The sequence below is a fragment of the Poecilia mexicana genome, unplaced genomic scaffold, assembly GCF_051168715.1.
Source record: "Poecilia mexicana isolate PSO_F unplaced genomic scaffold, ASM5116871v1 scaffold_14, whole genome shotgun sequence".
NCBI classification, from domain to species: domain Eukaryota; kingdom Metazoa; phylum Chordata; class Actinopteri; order Cyprinodontiformes; family Poeciliidae; genus Poecilia; species Poecilia mexicana.
The window spans coordinates 25,538,584-25,560,662 of NW_028263383.1; the positions used below are offsets into that span (position 1 = coordinate 25,538,584).

The 22,079-nt window shown below is 41.6% G+C and overlaps 1 long non-coding RNA gene across 1 annotated transcript in view; it reads right to left on the bottom strand.

The window, feature by feature from the left end:
- Positions 1–1,861: 1,861 nt before the first annotated feature.
- LOC148155609 (uncharacterized) overlaps positions 1,862–22,079 on the bottom strand; it is a 50,900-nt gene continuing 30,682 nt past the window's right edge. Inside the window, exons 2-4 of the long non-coding RNA XR_015765257.1 lie at positions 2,733–2,903; positions 2,147–2,211; positions 1,862–1,946 (exon numbers count right to left, since the gene is read on the bottom strand). This is a non-coding gene — a long non-coding RNA (uncharacterized LOC148155609). The remainder of the gene's footprint in view (positions 1,947–2,146; positions 2,212–2,732; positions 2,904–22,079) is intronic.

The following is a 22,079-nucleotide window of genomic DNA, read 5'->3' on the forward strand; positions in this document are numbered from 1 at the left end:
CGTTTACCGTTGTCACAGGTTACCATGTGTAGATGCATCAAAACCATTTGAATATTGAGAAAACTTTTCTATATTTTTATGCCACAGATAAATAATTATAGACTGAAAACCACTAAATCAGCTCTGGTGAAGCTCCTTCAAGTTCTTGTGTGAATTTTGCTTGACAATTCTCTCATTGCTGCAGGTAACCTGGTTTCTTCTATTCCCTACCATAGTTTTTCCTTCTGCTCAACTTTCTGTGCTTAAATGCAGTACTGTGTGAACAGCCGCGTTCTTTAGCGATGGCCTTCTGTGGCTTACCCTCCTCGTGGAGAGAGTAGACCGTCTTTTGGATATTTAATTCCCAGGGGGAAATGAAATGTTGTGACTCATTTAGTTAGTTATTGTAGATGTTGATGGCTGTGGGCAGGAAGTATCTCCTGTTGCAGTCTGTGAAGAAACCTCTGACTGAAGACTCGTCAAGAGGACGGTCAGGGTTGTCCGTAATTTTCTTGATTTTCATGCAAAATGCTTCCAGAGGTTCGAACAGAACCGGCCGTCTTTATCAGGCTGTTGAGCCTTTTAGGTCCCTGGCTCTGATGCTGCTGCCCCAGCAGCATGATGCTCTCAATAAGAGTTATTGAAGATCTGCAGCTTCTTGCTGCAAACATTGAAGGATCTTGGCTTCCTCAAAAAGCTCAGTCTGCTCTGACCCTTCTTATAGACGGCTTCACTGTTGCGTCTCCAGTCCAGTCTGTTGTCCAGATAATTTTTCTTAACCACCTCCACTTCTTTTCCCATGGTGCTTTTTTTATTTTCATATTCAAGATGATAAAATCATCCTCACACCAGGCCACAGTGGGCATCTGATCGGTCAGGAGTATTCCCCATGACTGTGTAGTCTTCTGACCCAGCCCGACGGCCCGTTCAAGGGGTCAGGAAACCTTTGCAGGTACTTTGAGTGATTTAGCTGTAACAGATATTCACAAAATGAGCTTGACTTTCTTAAAGGAAAAATATTGAATTTTTTTGTTGTTCAGATATTCAGATTTTTTTCTTTGGTTGTACCTGTATGATGGTCCGTGTAACGACAAAACGTACATGTCCAGTTGGAGTCAGAGCCACATGGAGGTCGCACTGCTAACCTGCTGCACATTTTCATAACATATTCTTCCTTTGAGGATGGATCCGTATGGAGAGAAATGACAGAGTTTCCCATGCAGCCGCCTCAGGGCTGCTGCATTGTGAGCCCTGGTGTGCTGAAATTAACTGCCAGCATTGGCGTAATCCAATATAGAGCGAGATCCAAGTGGAGAGGAGAGGGGGGCAAGAAATATTCAACTTTAATATGAAGCTGAAACTCCAAACTGTGTAAAATACAAAGCAGATGACTTGGTAAGAAAACCATGACATTAACAAGTTCAGGAGGGAAACCCCAACATCCCTCCCTCCGGCTCATTTTGGGGAATCTTGAGGTGTTTGAAGGCCAGAAGGATTTCCGTATGCTGCCTGTCCAAAAAAGAAATCATGTCCATGTCAGAAGTTGTCAGTTTGAGAAGTCGTTACGTTTCGACGTCCAAGGAGATTGCTGAAATCCTCTTTAGATGGGAATGAGCAAATGACGAATAAACTACAAGAAATCAGGTAAACTAATTGCTGAGCAAGATGAGCGCTGCACTGAGACCCTGGCCTTGAACCGCAGAGCAGGATCAGCGGCTTATCAAGCCGACTCTTGGTTCAGGTCAGGATCTGCTTCATTTCTTACCTTGACTATTCAAAACAGGTGCAGAAAAAGTTTCCAGATTGGAGAGCAGGACCATGAAAGCTCTGCCTTCCAACCAATCAATAACTGAAACAAATGAAAGAAACTAAGAGGACAGCAGTTGGTGAATTGCCTTTATTCTCTTTGCTGAGTTATATCGTTAGGTTTTCCTTTCGATGGAAAATCTCTTGAGACGTTGCAGAGTCTGGATGAGAGGAAATGAATGTAGATATTTACAATACCTCCATCTGGTGGACTAAAGTTCACCTCTAACAGGGTAAACTTTTTATTAGGAGCAGTTAATGCAAAAGCAAAAATATTACAGGCATGCTCATTTGACTGTAATATTAATAATCAAATTTGTTTTTTCTTTTGCAGGTTAATTCCTGAGTTACACTGACTCACCTAGTGGACAACCAGTAAAAAAAGCCTTTAGTATTCAGTTAGCAGGATCTCTCATTCATGGTCCTCTAGAGGACAAACAGAAAGAAAAGAAAACATAAATCACTACATGAATAATCTCTAAAATATGAAACCCACACAGTGCCACAAAACTTAAACTAAGTCTTTGACGATGCTTGGAAGTTAAATGTAGGTCATAAAAAAACAAACCAAAATGTATTAAGTATCAAGTTGATTTTAGTTAATTTTGTTCAACAAAGACAATTTAAACAGATGCCTTTCTGCAGCGCCTTCATTAAGCCATTACCAGTCCGGACCTGATCAACTGGGCTTGCTAACACAAACAAAAAATCTCTGAAAGAATCATTCTGTCACACAGTAAAGGCTGAAGGGAAAAACGAATTTAAATATGACGGCAGATAAATTCTCCCGGCTGTCCAATACTGTCTTTCCCATTCTAAGTTCAAAAGACATCAACAGTGGACTCACTGCTGCAGGCACAACCAATTTAACATCAACATGATAACAATTGTGCTGCTGGAGAGACGAGAAGGTCTCGCTGTAGTCGTGTCGCCGTGGCCTCACCTACCTGGGAAGTCTGCAGCAGTTTGTTGGTGAAGGAGGGAAATCACGTCCAGCTTTTTCAGAGCAGGAAATGACAGCAGGCAGATGCGGCCTCGTCACGTATTCGGCCTCATCTCGCATTCACTGATCAAGCATGAAGATTTGACGGCTCCACGCCTTTCCCTCTGGTTTCAATCTGCAATCGGGTGACAAAAGGTTCGGCGGGAGATGATGAATCTGTTCAAGCCGTCATTTTCTACATGTATTAAAACAAAAAAGTAGAAGACGGAGAGCACTTGGGAAAATTATGACTTTCATTCAGAGGACCGTAACGAGAAGGACGTCCGTCTCTGGATTGGACCTCACAGACATAAAGTGCTTTGCTACTCCTGATATTTGAACTTGAGGGTTTGATTGGTCTCAATAGCTCTCCTATTAAGAGCCGGTGTTGACCTGTGTGGAATCATTCCTGCTCTGTAAGGACAACAAATGGACACCCTTCAAAAGTAAAGCACCCTAGCAAATAACCAGCTATTTCTTTTATAAGAACTGAGATCTGTGGATGTCTCTTTTGCTATAAAGGCTAATTTTAAATGGCTTCATAATGGCATTTTAATCTCTCTGCTATTGGCTCTACATCCATGCAGCTTCTGTTTCTACACCTCTGTGATGTGGGGTCTTATTTCAGGCAATATTTAAGCTGCTTGATGCTTTACCTGTCTGCTTCTTTTAGCTAAAGATGCGTTGAAAAGCCAGACTTACATGACCTTACATAACAGTGTTACATGACGAGCTTAAACAGGTCATTTAATTTTTTTTTAGCTTATTTTTGTATTGTCACTGATGCAGAGTGATGGAAGAACAAAAGACAACAAAGCAGAACTTATTGAACAGAACAGTATCGCTTTTTGACATTCTGCTGAGGAACACCGAGTCTAACCACCTGATGTTAGCTGGTTAATTAGCACGCCTATCTTATAGTCTGCCAGGTTAGAAGACATGCTGCTCAGGCCTCATACAAATCCAACGCTCGTAGATGGTGGTGCTCCGTTTGGTTTCCAAATCATGCCTTCCTAAGTATTTGACTTTCTCTCTTTTAAATGTTTCATGGTGTTGAAAAAGAAATGGGCTGAAAACAGACGGAGAAAATTCCAGCCCCTTCTGGATTTTCTGACATCTTTTTGTCAGAAGGGTTTGCATATATTAGTGAGTCACTAGTGACGTTTGATTTTTAAAGAAAACAAATTGTTTTTGTTGCTTTTGAGAAATTTTTTTTTTGGCTCTATTCATAGGTTCTCTGTGTTGCCTGGATTATTCCTGTCAAGAAAAATGTCCTCAGAAGTTTGCTATGTCTGATTTTATACCACATACAAAAAACAAAACTTTGAACAACAGAGTAAAGTTCTACTTAATTTTTTAAAAATTCAGTACGTGCCAATTCCCAGCAAATGTCATCTCGGGGCTCTGTGGTAATAGAAGATTTCCTGTCGTAGGAGTCTGTGCTGATTGCATCAAGTCTTTGACTTTGCAGCAATCCCTCCTCCTGAGCAAGCATGTAGTGCGAGTTGAAAGGACTACAGGAGGAAACTTCCTACAGAACCAGGCTCAGTAATAATGTGAATGACTTGGGTGGTTGGGAAGACAAAGCAGTCGCACAAAAACAGAGTTACTGGTCCAAAAATACTCTTCCTGGTAAAGAAAAAGGTGAGATTCATCTCAATCCTGGTGAGAAATGGCTAAACAGAAAGGCTCTAATAAAATCTATAGGATGGAGAACAGATACTGTTCTATAGCAACAGTAGCGTCTCCAGTGGCTATTTTCAAAAGGGAGACAAGGTTACAGAGAGAGAGAAATGGGCCAAAGTGTGCCATCTATAATACGACGCTACTGGCAGCAGTAGCTCAGCTGATTAAACACAGAGATGCTGGGGCAGGCGCAGCTTCTTTGGAGAGAAAAACGAGTCGTGAACATAAAGACAGTGACCGGACACACCGTGTCCAGTCTTCTGTCGGCGTGCGTGCGTCCTCCGTAAACGCATTCCTTTTGCTGAAATGTTCATTAAAAACACTTTGTGATAGTTTCATGAAGAAAAGTGGAAACTGTTGATTTATGCTGAAAATGAGCATTTGTGGTAGAGGCGGTTTGCACAAGAAAGATGGTACAGGAAAAGTTTAAACATGCATTTTAAATGCAATAAGGCGACTTTAAAAAAATGATCCAGACTCACTGCCTTACAATTTATTTTAATTTTGAAATAAAAAATGTTAGTTTAATGGTACTAACTGGATCATGTTGAGTAAGTTCAACTGATAATACAGTACATGAGACACATTCATTCCCTGTAACTTAATTTATTTTTACTTGGATATATGTAAACTACATGCGCTGTAAAACATAATTAGTTATTCTTACTTGGAAAAAATAGAATACTCGGTGCCTCAAAAGGTTTTACTTTTCATTAAATTAACTGCTGGAGTAAAATAAACTCCTATAATTATTTGTTGTGTAACTTAAGCTAATTTAATAAATCTGAACTTGTTGCAATTGCTTAAAAGGCATCCAAAGCTTAATTTTCTTGTGTATGTAAATAATCTTCAAGGCTTTCCGAAGGCACATTTTTATAACTTGAAGCTTCTTGTATTTAAAAATTACTTTCGTGAAACAGTTCATGGCTCCTGCTTTTTGTTCGTTTCCCTACTCAAACTTTGACAGAAAATACAGAAAGCAGTGATGGTTTGCTCAGTTTATTTCAGTAAAACGAACACAATGTGCAGCTGCACCATCAGGCAGAGATGGAGATGAACATGCAACTCACTCATGGTGTTCAAATGTAAATGCCAACGAAAGCCATTCAGAGCTGTGCTGCTTTGAAAACGGACTCATTCTTGATGAAGCGACTGCATAGATGAAGTTACGCTTTTCACCCTAAACATCCATCCATCCGGTTTCTTAAAACCCTCATCCCACTGGGGTCGGACGGTTGCTGCTGAATATCTCCAGTTTTCAACGGGCGAGAGGCGGGGTCAACCATGGCGGGTCGCCAGACCATCGCTGCACCTTAAACATTTTAAAACAAGTTTTTGACGAATAAGAACATGGTTTAAATTGCACAAGAAGGCTCTCAACTTATTCAAATCGAGTTCTTAGTACAACTATGCAAATAATAATAAAAAAAATTTAATCCACTTAATCAATTTGATCAAAGTCAACATTGTAATTCAATAAACACCCAAAATTTGTGCTAGCAAGAACCTGACAGAAGTCGAGCCGTGATCACTCATCTTTTTCAAGATGGTTTCTGATGAAACCACCACCGCCTGCGCTTGAACAAAAAAAGTTTAAATTACATTCAGTCACCGCTGCACCTCATGTGTACTGCTTATGTGACTATAATTACAGTCACAGTTGGTAAACAGGACTTGTTTAACTCTGCATTCAAATCGTTTATTATGTGTCACACATGGCAGGTTGTAAGGAAGGAGGCATCAGATGACACATTTCAGCCCTTCATCTAGTTATTAATGCTTCATTTGCAGCTTCTTTCTTTCACTTAAAATGTGCGCAACACAGCCTTTTGGGTCAACTTCAATGCAACCACAGATATGGACAATTCTCACCATCGCAGTCCATCACATCATGATTTTCCTCATTGCATGGCTGTCAGCACACATAAATGACTAAACAACGGCACAATATCTCTCCCAACGAGCTGAAAAAAACCTTAAAAATTGAATTTACACAAACAAATTTGACGATGGTCCCCTATCCTATCAAGACGACACATTTCCAGGGTAACTTTCATCCACTCTGGTCTTGTGGGAACTCTCTTGGCCAAATGAATCAATGAACGCTTTGGGAATAACTCATAATAATCCTTTGATTTTGTCCTTTACATAGCAACCCATCACTTCCTCTGCTCCCAGCTATGCAATAACTGGAAGTAGAGGAAGTGGAAAAATTAGTTTATTATACATCAGTGCTTTCACACAAGGTCGCTGTTCAATAGGTAAACTAACTAAAGTGTCCTACATGGACCACATCAGGATCCGTACATCTGCTGCTGATGAACTAATCACTTCTCCTGATTAGGGGCAAACATGAACAAATCTTTAATCAAAGGTGCAATCAGTCCATAAAAAAATAAAAACCCTGAAAAATGCCAACAAAAGAAAATGACAAAACAAATTTATATTTAAAAACCCAGTTTAATCAGAAATTATATTTCCATATTCAACATGACTGCTCTATGTGATGCAGAATAACTTAAACCAACTGATTGCAGTTTAACGTCTCGATGTCGTTTAATACAGTTGCAGTCAAAATGAAAACGCACCATATGCCAATTGTATATGGGGTTCTTGAGTCATCTAAATAGAAATAAGTACACCCTAAATCCACAAAATATGTACAAAATACACAAAATCCTTAAAATTAAACAGGTGTACTCTTGTTTTACCATGATTGCATGATGAACTAAATCGTTAATCTTCGTGAACGCCAATAGTAGGCTGTGAAAAAGTTGTTCTGCTAAAGTCAATACAAAGTTAATACTTCTACAAAGTAAAAATGTTTCATTCTTTAAAAGAAACGTGGCTGTTTCAACCATGTTCTTTCAGATGACAATATTTGATTTCAACAAAACTGTAATGTAATGTCTCTTTTTTTAATTGTATTATGGTTTTATCATGTGAACCACTGCCAGCTGCCCTGCCGATAAAATGTCAATCAACTTGACTTTGTTCACCACTGCAGGTTTGTAAAGCTCCACTTGTTTTGCATAAATAATGTAAAATGATAAATAACTTGGTTTGACACATGATGCTTTGCTGGACCGCAGTAAGGATTCTCATGACGATGAGTTGTAATACGTTTAGTAACAAAGGCTATTGCAACCACAGCAGTAATTGCCACTCTAAACAGACATCCCCTTTAATAGCTGGAGTTGGTGATTTAGGTGGTGCAAAGAAACGGATAAATGGAGACCTATAAAAGCTCTCTCTGAAGCTTAATGTCTCTCCGACGTTTAAGGACATCCAGCAAGGCCTTTCCCAGTCTATCTGCAGCGAATCATAAAAATCTCACCGCTCACTTCAAAGTACAGCCTATACACGAAATCGTTTGAAGGATCTCTGAGGATAAGTGAATCTCAAAGAAGAGAAACTTTTCCATCTAAGTGTATCCATTGGTTATCTTAAGGCGCAGCTTTACAGAACAAAGACGAGTGGAATGGTCTTCCTTGGTGAAATCCAACAGTATAGTGCAATAGACTTTACATTTTAGTTGATTACTCTGGTATTACCACAGGCGTGGTGAATGTAAGAAAGATGGAAAACCTAGGGTGATTTTTCTGTTATTATTCCTGATATGTTCCTATCGCCTTCCTTCTGTGATCATGGTGAGGCCTTCCTTTTTAGTAAAGATTGAACTTTTGTTTCTGATTTTTGCAAATGCGGTGCATTAGTCTTATATAAGAATATTGGATTGTGTATTTTAATTCAGTCTGGCATTTGCTTTTCACATTTTTTAAGTTTTATCTTCTCGGATAGAACGTCTCTTTGGCCCTCTTTCTATTTCTGAGCTAGCTGCGATTGATTTGTCATTCATGCATCTAAATTAAGAGCACATTTCCATTATACAGTTCCTCCTCCATACTTAAAAAATCCTCCCTGGTTGGAAATCTTCCTTAATTTGCTTCAAAACCGTTTCTAACCCTACATTTTCTACAACCTATACTAATATAGGTATCCTCCTCTTTCTGCCAATAAAATGACGGGGGGATCGTTGGGATGTCACTTCTTGTTTGTGGATTTGTTTTAGTTTTCTTCTCAGATTTCTTACAAAATAGGAATCTGTTCTGTTTCAGTTTTTCACAGTTGCCTGCACAGAGCAGTTTTTCTAAAGCTAGAGCTGCCTCAGTGTGAAAGATGCTTCATTTGGCCAGCACCTTTAGTGCATGCAGGTAAATAAGAAGAGACTCCCCAGTGAAGCAGTCTGCAGCTTGAAGAAGCTGTAAACAGATTTGTCAGCTGCACATCCGTGATGCAAACCTCTTCATTCCACCACACGTTGATCTGATTTGAGTTCTGCTGAATACATTGGAGTACAGCGACATCTTTGTCATGTTCTTGAGACCAGTTGGACTGTGAGACATGGTGCAATACTGTCCTTGAAGTGGCCGTCATGCCCTCCAAGGATTAAAGGTGTAAAGAAAATGGATGCAGCTGGTGTGAATTGAAAGCCCGGCTCCTGTGTGGTGGTGTTGTGGTGTTCTGCTTGCTTCAAGGTTCTACGTGTTGAAGGTTTAGAGCTCGTTCGTCAACCGAGGCGTGCGACTAGCTGAGCTCCTATGATCTCAACCCGATATGCAAATTCTCTTAACAATTCCTAACAAACTTGAGATACAGTTAAAACTGAGTAGATCAGCCGATCCCGACCAGCCCGACTGGGACCAACAACGAGGTAAAATTCTCTGGAATCCTCCCCAGCTGCCTCCTTTAGTTGGGTCTGCCAGAGGTCTCGTCCTAATGCGATATTCCAGGAACACTTTGTAAGAAACGCGCCTTTACAAGCTGTCCAAACCACTTCCGTTCCTGCTCTCTCTCTCTCTCTCTTTCTCTCTCTCCATTAAGAGGAGCCAAAGTTGTGATCCCCTCTGAAAGGGGAGATCAGCCCCCGTCCCAATGAAGCTTATTCTGGTTGCTTGTCTTTGTCACCTCATTCTTTCAATCTTTACCCACGGCTGCAGTATTGAAAGTAGATAATTTGATAAATGAAACGTGAACTGCCTTTCGTTTCAGCCCTTTCTTAACCACAGACCAGTGCGGCATTTACTCCACTGCTGAAGCTGCTGTAAAATTGACCCAGAGACTGTGAAATTTTCACGGCACAATGTGACTTTGACTGTCGCCGTTACCTTGAAGCAAAAAAGGGTTGTTGCTTTTTTTGTTGGCTGCTCATCAGTCCGAGCGTGTGCCTGAGTGGCTAGAAATGACCGCACTACGGCAAAGACAATTAAATGGTTTACGGAAGAGAGAAGAGGATCTGTGAATTGCTGATGACCTGTTGGAGAGACTCGGAGTCTGGGTTCTGTCTGAAGAAATCTATTCCCCGAGCTCACTAACAACCGCTGCTACAGGTGCTGCCTGAAGCTGATGAGAAGGAGCTAATGAAGGAGCAGGGGAATGAGGCATGCGATGTACTAGTTGTGAATGAAGTAGCTGTAAGGACGAGGCTAAGTAGGTATAATCCGTTTGTGTATTTGTAGGCGTACAGTTGGAGCCATGCTTTGATGCATTGTGTAAAAAAAATACTTTTTCAAGACTTTTACTGTTCTAAGATGGTTAGGATTTCTAAAATTATTCTGACTTCCTGGCTGATGTCTTAAAGTGTTGCTTCACATTTCTCCAAATGTCTTTCTGTATAACTCTATATCTCCACCCCAACAACACAATTTTGAGTGAACTTAGTTTGGATGGTTTGATTCTCAAGCCTGTTTTGTTCCATACGTTATGATGGTCAAGCTCAGTTTTAATTTTCTGTTAACACATGACAAAAATGACTCTTTCTTTTATTAATGCTTTTGATACGATCTCTCCAGTAGGAGAATTTACAGCCGTGAAGAAAGGTAAAATGACCACACCCTTAGGTGCTAGCGGACTTTACTGACAGCTACCAAACGGGAAGCAGGCAGGAAGATGGGGGAAGACCTGCACCAAAAGTCTCGAGGTCAGGAATCGAACCCAGTTAAAGTTTGTAGCCTCTGTACGCGTGGCGCCCGCTCTGCCACAGCGTCCCACACACCCAGCTGCATCTCTCCTAGAAACAGCATCCTGGTGATTAGACTGTACTTCTGCACACACACGCATGGTGAGAAAGCGGCAAAGGGAAGCAAAATGGGATAAGAAAAAAAAAATCCTTACAATGTACTCTGCACACAATAAAAATAAAGATACAAGCAGAGTTCTCTGTAAAACTATGATCTGTTTGAAATATTCCTATAACACTGATGGTTATCGTTGCAGTATTAACCGCTTGATGACTGTTTGTCTCAGGCTGTTTGCTTCGCCCACTCTTGTTTCAGTGTGGCACTTTATTGAAGAAATAAATGGAACTGCATATGCCGTCTACTTTATCCATTGGGCTTTGGCTGAGGGAATTATTGAAGCATATTGGATTCATAGATCATTGTTACCAGCCGGGGGCTTCAAGTATCATTAATATTCCGACTGTAAAGATCACTGAAGTGTTCCCCTGTTCCTTCTGGGTTATTACAGTGTTTTTCTCAGCTTCAAGATTTTTTTTTCCTTTTGTTTGCTGGCTTTGAAAAAATAGTGTAAAGTTAATATTTTCTTTTTTTCAGTTCGCAGAATTACATTAGTCTTTGGCTACCGGTAGGCGTTGACTGCAAAGTGATTAAAAGTTTTTATCAAGGTCTCTCTCCTTTATATACAGTCAGTTTAGTAAAATGCACTTATGATGAGAAACTGGAAATACTGTATGTTCTTGGAGAGCATGTGGCATTTATGTTAAAGTTTTTATGGAGTATATTTTTATTGAGTGTATTGAACGGTAAGACTTTTAGTTATAAAAATGATCTGATCTGACTTTGCACAGTTTCTATTGCAGACCTTACACACTTCCATCCTTTAATCCGCCATCAGTGCTACATGAAAACATTTGATAACTTAATCATTTTTTGACATCATGGGCAGCTTTTTTTCTGTTGTGCCAAACCACTTTCAGTTTTAAACTGTGAAATTGAACAGATTTTCAGACTCTGTGCAAATCACTGTGTTCATTTGCATGTTTTTTTTCTTAATTTTTTTTAGACTTCACCCTCATCTAAGGGAATTTCAGGATTTATAAACTGAGAAGAATGACTTTGGCCATGTTAAGTCTTGAGGCAAAATCATCCTTTCAAAGAGAATATAAGAGATGAAAATGAACTGCAAGGATTGATAGGAATTTGCCTTTCAAACAGAATGAAGCTGAGATGAAAAAGGAGGAGCGTTTGGGGAAACAACTTCTGGTTTTTGTGAAACTTCAGTCTTTTGTGTCAGGAGAGTCTCTGTCCTCTTACTGTACAGAGAGTCTTTAGATGCATTTTGTAGTGCAGGTCAATGGACTGAACATTTAATAGTGCTATGACCCATTTTTAGTTCAAACAGGTTTCCTGCCAATATATAAAATAGTAGTGTTGTAAATCTACTGTAACCACAGCAGCTTGAATGGTGACAGAAATATTTGATGCTTGTTGACCTTGGATTGGGTTTTCCCTGCACAGTGCAACACTTCTAACATATGCAAGGAATTAGGGCTGTAGTGACACACTAATCTCACAATACGATATGTGATAGTCTGCTCACTATACGATATATATCACGATATTCAGCAAATGATACGATTCGATACGATTCAGTACAGAGTGATTTTGGTGACATTTTGTAACTGTTCCATAGACGTGGATTGAATTAATTGAACTGACGGTGTAATACTGGTGTAATAAATGTTGTATTTGTTATACATTTGCTTTGTTTAAATTGTAATTGTGTGGCTTTGTGTATTTGGTTATGCAGAAAAGGAACCTTTTTTTGTCTTATTCACTTATATTAGATAATATTGTAATGTTTCATTACATGTCATTTTTCATGTACATGTGCAACTGGGTAGAAAATGCCAGGTCTGATAGCCGTCATTTAATTCATGTGGATTTGACATAAAACTTATTGATACTCGAGGATGAAAAATTGATACTTACTGAGGAAAAAAATATCGACGCATATCGTAGAATCGATAAAATTACACAACCCTACAAGTAATTCAGTGTTCTTATATGAGAACGTTGAATTCCTGCTAATTCCTTCCCAGCACTTCAGCAACCTGCTCTGAGTGAGAACGAGACACGAGCTGAACGCGTTGATGCCGAATAAACTCCTATGGTTTTGGTTCAGTGATGTGTTCCAAACTGTAGAAGATGAAAGATGTTTTGTTCATGTTCTGAACAAGATGAAAAACATATACAAATAGTTTAATAAAATCCATTAAACATAAAAACGGTGATGTGTCTCTGTGTGTGTGTGTATGTGTGTTGCGAAACATGAAAGGTGCAAAGTGTGTACATGGCAGGAAAACACGAAAATACACAGCCTGAGTGAAAACCTTGTTATCTACACTACCCTACAGCTTTTTCTCTTTCTTTCTGTTTAATAGTGAGATCAGAAAGGAGGAGGTTCAGGCAATTACTGGCAGCCCAGGCTGTCTCCACAGTCTCACTTTCAGCTGTACTGTGAAAATATGAGCCCCTATTTCAAATGTATGCAAATTTGATGCAATACGGAGTTAAACAAACTGACACGAATTAACCAGCGGAGTAAATATTTAGAAAAGGAAAAAGAGTACAATGAGGTCTAAAGCCTTTCTGTATGATCAGGGCTTCACAGTCTCAGCAGGACATCAGAAGCATTTGATACCATTCCTAAATATTGAGATGACAATATGAATTAAAGCTCCGCGGAGCCTCAAGCGGCCCTCGCAGCTAGCGCTGCTCCGGCCTATAGCCACCGCGGGGGTACCAGCACCGCCCCCCGCCCGCCACCGCCGACGCTCGCGCGCCCTCATCCACGCTATCCGCTTTTACGGCTTCGGCAGAGCTCCCTGGCGATGAACCAAAAATCTGGAGCACATCGGGCCATGTAGAGAGGAGATACAGCTGTTTGATTAACCTAGGGGGCGCAGTGGAGTCAAATCACAATTAAACTCTATTGGGCTCCTTAGAGGTTCACAAGTGTCACTCATACAATGTCTGGTGCAAATCGGATGATGCGTTTGTGAATACGAGACGAACGTATGCATATTACGAGGGACAGCCATTTTGCCACGCCCCCACGGGTCAGTAGAGTTCATCATCAATGAGTTCATCATCAATAAGTTCATCATCATTTCATTTTATGTCAGTCTGCACAGGATGAAACCCATAAGAATTAGAGAGAAAAAGTAAGACATACAGTAGAAAAAACAGGTGACTTCCTGTCGGAAGTGTGCGGGGCTAATGTTATGTCATCAATCGACCACCTAACTGTCATGATGGCTGGTCTATAATGACACATAGAAAGTCTGATGCATCTGTGACCTGGCATTAGGAAGTAATTTCACATTCATGTTTCATGATGTATAATCAAAGTTTGGGACTTAGCCACGCCCCCACGGGTCAGTAGAGTTCATCACGGCAGAGTTCATCATCATTTCATTTCATGTCAGTCTGCACAGGATGAAACCCATAAGAATTAGAGAGAAAAAGTAAGACATACAGTAGAAAAAACAGGTCACTTCCTGTCGGAAGTGGGCGGGGCAAGGGTGATGTCATCAATCGACCACATAACTGTGATGAGGGCTTATCTATAATGAGACATAGAAAGTCTGATGCAGCTCTGACCTGGCATTTGGAAGTTATTTCACATTCATGTTTCATGGTGTATAGTCAAAGTTTGGGACTTAGCCACGCCCCCACGGGTCAGTAGAGTTCATCATGGGAGAGTTCATCATCATGTCATTTCATGTCAGCCTGCACAGGATGAAACCCATAAGAATTAGAGAGTAAAAGTAAGACATACAATTGAAGAAAGAGGTTACTTCCTGTCGGAAGTGGGCGGGGCTAGGGTGATGTCATCAATCGACCACCTAACTATGATGAAGGCTGGTCTATAATGAGACATAGAAAGTCTGATGCAGCTGTGACCTGGCATTTGGAAGTTATTTCACATTCATGTTTCATGCTGTATAGTCAAAGTTTGGGACTTAGCCACGCCCCCACGGGTCAGTCGAGTTCATCATGGGAGAGTTCATCATCATGTAATTTCATGTCAGCCTGCACAGGATGAATCCCATATGATTTAGAGAGTAAAAGTAAGACATACAATAGAAAAAACAGGTGATTTCCTGTCGGAAGTGGGCGGGGTTAAGGTGATGTCATCAACTGACCATCTCAATGTGATGAGGGGTGGTCTGTAGTCAGATATAGGAAGTCTGATGCAGCTGTGACCTTCTATGTGGAAGTTATTGTATCTTGATGTTTCATGGCGAATAGTCAAAGTTTGGGACTTAGCCACGCCCACATGCTTTGACATAGAAAAATTCCTACGATAACTTTTCATCTTTAATGTCTCAAGTCTCTGCTGACTGAGTTTGAAGTCTCTATCTCAAAAGCTGCAGGAGGAGATAGATCAGATGCGATGTCTATGAAAAAGAGGAAATGGCTGATTTTGATCCAAAATGGCCGACTTCCTGTTGGGTTTGCACCATGGCTCCAAGAGACTTTTTTGTAGGTCCTGACATGATACACATGTGTACCAAGTTTCATAATTCTAGGTTAAAGAATGGCTTGGGGCTGATCATTTAAAAAATTCTAGGGGGCGCTGTAGAGAAATTAGGCCACGCCCATCAACGACTGTTATGGATTCCTGTTCGGGGATGGATAAGGATGCATCCTAGTGAGTTTGGTGCAGCTGGGCTGAACGATGTGGAATCTAGAGCCAAACGTATGGCGGCGGCGTTACCTCTGCTTCGCCGCGGTCCCACGGCCACGCCCTCTACAGAAGACTCTTGGCGCTTTAAAGCAAGTGACACTAACATGTTATCTGTCATCCAACACAGAATCATGTTGATTAGGTGCAGTGAGCCAGAAAGGCAGCTTTCCATGGAAAAAAAAGCACTTCCTGTTCTGAGGGGCGGGGCTTAGATGACGTCAGACTATGACAACATAGGTTCGTAGGGGACCCTACCAGGATCAGTCATGTCAAGTTTGGTGCAGCTGGCCTCAAAATTGTGGAATCCACAGCCAAACGTAAGGACACGGCGTTTAGGGTCACTTCGCCACGCCGCCACGCCCACCTGCTGGATTCAAATGAGCTTGGCTTGGAATCCTCAACACACCAACATGTTTTCTGTCTGTGGACACAGTTTCACCTCGATTAGGTCAAAGGGGTCAGATAGCGACCGTTCAGCGTAAAAAATGACACTTCCTGTTCTCAGGGGGCGTGGCCTAAGTGACGTCATCATTTGACCGTTGGGTATTGTAGAGCATCCCATGATGATCAATCACTGAAAGTTTGGTGCTTCTATGAGTTTTTTTCAAAGAGTTATAACAGTTTGATGTTTCATGGCGAATCGGTGACCTTTGACCCCCGGAAAGACCCCTTCAGCAAGCCCGAAAACACAAACGTACGATAACTTTGGATCGGCCATGCCTTTTGAACGATCTGACCGAGTTTGAAGCCGATCGATCGAAATCCCTAGGACAAGTTCGATCAAATGCGAACCCTGCAAACGCCCAAAATCGGTTCAAAATCGGAACTTTAATCCAAAATGGCCGACAATCTGTGATACTTGCACTATGACATTAATTGTAAATTCAGAGTGTTTTGGGGAGCTCTACAAGTGTACCAAATTTCAAGTCTCTACGATAAAGTAAGTGAATAGGAAAGGGTCTTTTGAAAGTTGCTAGGTGGCGCCCTTGAGCCGTTTCTTGTGCGATTTTTCTGAGGACCTTAAAATACGTAATTTTCACACAGACCTGACGCGTCCGCCAAGTTTGGTGAGTTTTTGAATATGATAAAGCCCCCTAAAAGCCAATTTATTTGGCGGAAGCATAATAATAATAATAATAATAAGAATTAAAGCTCCGCGGAGCCTCAAGCGGCCCTCGCAGCTAGCGCTGCTCCGGCCTATAGCCACCGCGGGGGTACCAGCACCGCCACCCGCCCGCCACCGCCGACGCTCGCGCGCCCTCATCCACGCTATCCGCTTTTACGGCTTCGGCAGAGCTCCCTGGCGATGAACCAAAAATCTGGAGCACATCGGGCCATGTAGAGAGGAGATACAGCTGTTTGATTAACCTAGGGGGCGCAGTGGAGTCAAATCACAATTAAACTCTATTGGGCTCCTTAGAGGTTCACAAGTGTCACTCATACAATGTCTGGTGCAAATCGGATGATGCGTTTGTGAATACGAGACGAACGTATGCATATTACGAGGGACAGCCATTTTGCCACGCCCCCACGGGTCAGTAGAGTTCATCATCAATGAGTTCATCATCAATAAGTTCATCATCATTTCATTTTATGTCAGTCTGCACAGGATTAAACCCATATGAATTAGACTGTAAGACATACATTTGAAAAAACATGTTACTTCCTTTCGGAAGTGGGCGGGGCAAAGGTTACGTCATCAATCGACCACCTAACTGTGATGAGGGCTTATCTATAATGAGACATAGAAAGTCTGATGCAGCTCTGACCTGGCATTTGGAAGTTATTTCACATTCATGTTTCATGGTGTATAGTCAAAGTTTGGGACTTAGACACGCCCCCACGGGTCAGTAGAGTTCATCACGGCAGAGTTCTTCATCATTTAATTTCATGTCAGTCAGCACAGGATGAAACCCATAAGAATTAGAGAGAAAAAGTAAGACATACAGTAGAAAAAACAGGTGACTTCCTGTCGGAAGTGGGCGGGGCTAAGGTGACGTCATCAATCAACCACCTAACTGTGATGATTGCTGATCTATAATGAGACACAGAAAGTCTGATGCAGCTGTGACCTGGCATTTGGAAGTTATTTCACATTCATGTTTCATGGTGTATAGTCAAAGTTTGGGACTTAGCCACGCCCCCACGGGTCAGTAGAGTTCATCATGGGAGAGTTCATCATCATTTAATTTCATGTCAGTCAGGACAGGATGAAACCCATAAGAATTAGAGAGAAAAAGTAAGACATACAGTAGAACAAACAGGTGACTTCCTGTCGGAAGTGGGCGGGGCTAATTTTATGTCATCAATCGACCACCTAACTGTCATGATGGCTGGTCTATAATGACACATAGAAAGTCTGATGCATCTGTGACCTGGCATTAGGAAGTAATTTCACATTCATGTTTCATGATGTATATTCAAAGTTTGGGACTTAGCCACGCCCCCACGGGTCAGTCGAGTTCATCATGGGAGAGTTCATCATCATATCATGTCATGTCAGCCTACACCGGATGAAACCCATATGACTTAGAGAGTAAAAGTAAGACATACAATAGAAAAAACAGGTGACTTCCTGTCGGAAGTGGGCGGGGTTAAGGTGATGTCATCAACTGACCATCTCAATGTGATGAGGGGTGGTCTGTAGTCAGATATAGGAAGTCTGATGCAGCTGTGACCTTCTATGTGGAAGTTATTGCATCTTGATGTTTCATGGCGAATAGTCAAAGTTTGGGACTTAGCCACGCCCACATGCTTTGACATAGAAAAATTCCTACGATAACTTTTCATCTTTAATGTCTCAAGTCTCTGCTGACTGAGTTTGAAGTCTCTATCTCAAAAGCTGCAGGAGGAGATAGATCAGATGCGATGTCTATGAAAAAGAGGAAATGGCTGATTTTGATCCAAAATGGCCGACTTCCTGTTGGGTTTGCACCATGGCTCCAAGAGACTTTTTTGTAGGTCCTGACATGATACACGTGTACCAAGTTTCATAATTCTAGGTTAAAGCATGGCTTGGGGCTGATCATTTAAAAATTTCTAGGGGGCGCTGTAGAGAAATTAGGCCACGCCCATCAACGACTGTTATGGATTCCTGTTCGGGGATGGATAAGGATGCATCCTAGTGAGTTTGGTGCAGCTGGGCTGAACGATGTGGAATCTAGAGCCAAACGTATGGCGGCGGCGTTACCTCTGCTTCGCCGCGGTCCCACGGCCACGCCCTCTACAGAAGACTCTTGGCGCTTTAAAGCAAGTGAGACCAACATGTTATCTGTCATCCAACACAGAATCATGTTGATTAGGTGCAGTGAGCCAGAAAGGCAGCTTTCCATGGAAAAAAAAGCACTTCCTGTTCTGAGGGGGCGGGGCTTAGATGACGTCAGACTATGACAACATAGGATCGTAGGGGACCCTACCAGGATCACTCATGTCAAGTTTGGTGCAGCTGGCCTCAAAATTGTGGAATCCACAGCCAAACGTAAGGACACGGCGTTTAGGGTCACTTCGCCACGCCGCCACGCCCACCTGCTGGATTCAAATGAGCTTGGCTTGGAATCCTCAACACACCAACATGTTTTCTGTCTGTGGACACAGTTTCACCTCGATTAGGTCAAAGGGGTCAGATAGCGACCGTTCAGCGTAAAAAATGACACTTCCTGTTCTCAGGGGGCGTGGCCTAAGTGACGTCATCATTTGACCGTTGGGTATTGTAGAGCATCCCATGATGATCAATCACTGAAAGTTTGGTGCTTCTATGAGTTTTTTTCAAAGAGTTATAACAGTTTGATGTTTCATGGCGAATCGGTGACCTTTGACCCCCGGAAAGACCCCTTCAGCAAGCCCGAAAACGCAAACCTACGATAACTTTGGATCGGCCATGCCTTATGAACGATCTGACCGAGTTTGAAGCCGATCGATCGAAATCCCTAGGACAAGTTCGATCAAATGCGAACCCTGTAAACGGCCAAAATCGGGTCAAAATCGGAACTTCAATCCAAAATGGCCGACAATCTGTGATACTTGCACTATGACATTAATTGTAAATTCAGAGTGTCTTGGGGAGCTCTACAAGTGTACCAAGTTTCAAGTCTCTACGATAAAGTAAGTGAATAGGAAAGGGTCTTTTGAATGTTGCTAGGTGGCGCCACTGAGCCGTTTCTTTTGCGATTTTTCCGGGGACCTTAAAATACGTAAATTTTACACGGGCTCTATGCCCCCGCCAAGTTTGGTGAGTTTTTGAATATGATAAAGCCCCCAAAAAGCCAATTCATTTGGCACAAGAACTATAATAAACAGTACAGTTTCAATAGGCTCTCGCAGCGCTTAGCTGCTCGGGCCTAATGATGATTTTCCTGATTCTTTTATGCTTTTGCTTGGTTTAGAATGACCTCTCTCTCTCTGTGAGCTTTTATCCTCCCGGCCACTAAATGTGGTTGTCAACGGCAATGAAAGTAAAATATATCGCTTGCATAATTTGCAGGCAGGAGAATTAAAATGTAACAAGTTTTACATCAAAGCAGCCGTTTGCGTTTGTGATATTAAATACAGTAAAATTGTGATGAGGTCTGCGAGCCAATTCACAATATGGTGATAAAGCATTTTACATAAAAACCTCTAATTTATATATAAGAAAATATATAGTCCTGTCAGTCCAATCACACAGATTCCAATTCCAGAGAATGGATGTAAGTTATAAAACAGTCGGGTTCAGTTTATCGCACCAAATGCTCAAAAGTTTTCCGAGGAACTCCAATTTCTGTGGCTCTGCGGGAATCGGTCCTGCAGAGTGAACGTGTAGTGGCAGTGGAAAGTCGACTGGACTATCAAGTCTTCAACTTTGCAGAAATCCCTCATGTATGCATGAGGCAACGGCAGGAAAGTAAACTCCACATGAACGTGAAGAAACCTCCAACAGAACCTGGCTTGGTGCGAGCAGCCATCTGCCACGACCCTCTGGAGATCTGAAAAGACGGAGCAGACACGCACACACACACACACGCGCCACTAAAATACACAGAGCAGCAGCGGTGCAGGAGTCCTATGGTAAAGAAAGAGTAAAGCGATATTCGTACGAGTAGCTACTTTATTCATGGCTTCATCTAGGATAGTCTGCCAGATGGCTCTAAGGTTTGATTTTGAGCATTTCATACGTTTTTCACACATTTCAAATTAAATTTTCAGAAATGCATCAAGTTTATGTAAAGCGTCAGTATTTACAGTGTTAGAGTGGATTTCCACTTCTAAGTGAAATCCCAATGGATGGCGACTCGTTCTGGCTTCACCGGGCCGCGGACCTGATCCCTCAGTTAAATCCTTTCCCTTGGGATCCCTGAATGCGTCTTCACAGCACTTGAAGCATTTACCTCTCTCCTCGAAACTTATAAGGAGCAATATACCTGGCTGTGACGCCCCTTTGATGCAAAGCGGTAACGGCATGATGAGTTTCCTTGGAGGTAACTGTTTGACAGAAGAAATGATTATTTCATGCTCCACTCTTTCTATAAAGCAACAATCTGCTCTGTCAAAGTGATGTTTTCTGTCCTGATGTTATTCTAGGCTTTTTATTGACTCTTTATTAACACTGAATATCTGAATTTTTATCTCCATCTATTTATGTTTTCCATAATGGAATTTAGATTTTCACCGTGACTGAATAAAATATGTACAACCTTATAATATTATGAATAAAAGAGCTTTGTAAGATATTAGTCCCAAAGCTGTGCCAGTGTCTTGGTGAAGATGAGTGACATTAAAGTATTATCGCATGATTTACAGGACATGACAGCCTGGAGTGGACTCCTGACTAACTTGTGGAAGAGACTGGGGCCTTTCAGGGGGCAAGAAGAAGCTCACCTGAAGAGTGAACCCTTTTATGGACCGGTCTGCTCAGAAGTTTATTTGACCCGTTTATTGTGCGTTGTCTTATATTTCAAGAACTGGATCAGTAGACCTTGAAATGTTGCCTGTAAACATAAGACATTTAATTTCTGGTCATTTTTAAACTGTCTGGCATGGATATTTCAGTTTTATCCAAATGTTGCAGCCTTCCTGCTGCTGAGATCAGCCTGGTGCGTTTCACAGTCAGGTATTGAAAACGACGTGCTTCAGACTGATGTCCCTGAAGTAAACAATCTGCCTGTCTGCTGTGTGGAGAGCTGAAGCCAAAGAACGGTTTTAATCCTGCTACCGGATTCGGGCAGGTAGTGTTGTCGGTTCAACTCAACTCGGTTCAATACAATCTGGTTTTATGGAATCAAATTACAACAAATGCTACATAAATGCACTTTTCCAGACTGTCAGGTCTAATTATTATCTTACTATATAGGTCACAGTTAAATATACAACCAGTCAATCTCCTTCCAGTCCAAACAAATCAAACGAGTGTGTTTAGATCCAGACGGGCCGAACAAAACAAAGACGCATCTCTGAGACGACTCAAAACCGACTGAAGCACACAATGACTTCCCCAAAGACTGACACGTAGCACAAAACCAGACTTGTTTTATAATCCTTGACTGAGTTCAATATTTCATCAAATCAAAACGGATGGAAATGACATGGACCAAAAAAAAAAAAAAAAAAAGATGAAACCCCTTTTTTATTCTATGACGGCAATTCCTGCCAACATGTAGCCGCTGTTGCCAGGCTCAGCAAAGCCTTCCCAAAATAAGTCGAGCCACTTCCATGGTTCGCAGCAGGCTTGGTGTGGTTTTCTTTGAAAGCTTGTTTTTTTTTTCTTTTCTTCTGTGAACATAGAGTTGATAAGTCAGGCCAAAGAGCTCCAGTTTCGTCTCATCAGTTCAAAGGATTTTCTCCCAGAAGCTTTGGGGCTTGTCAACATGCATTTTAG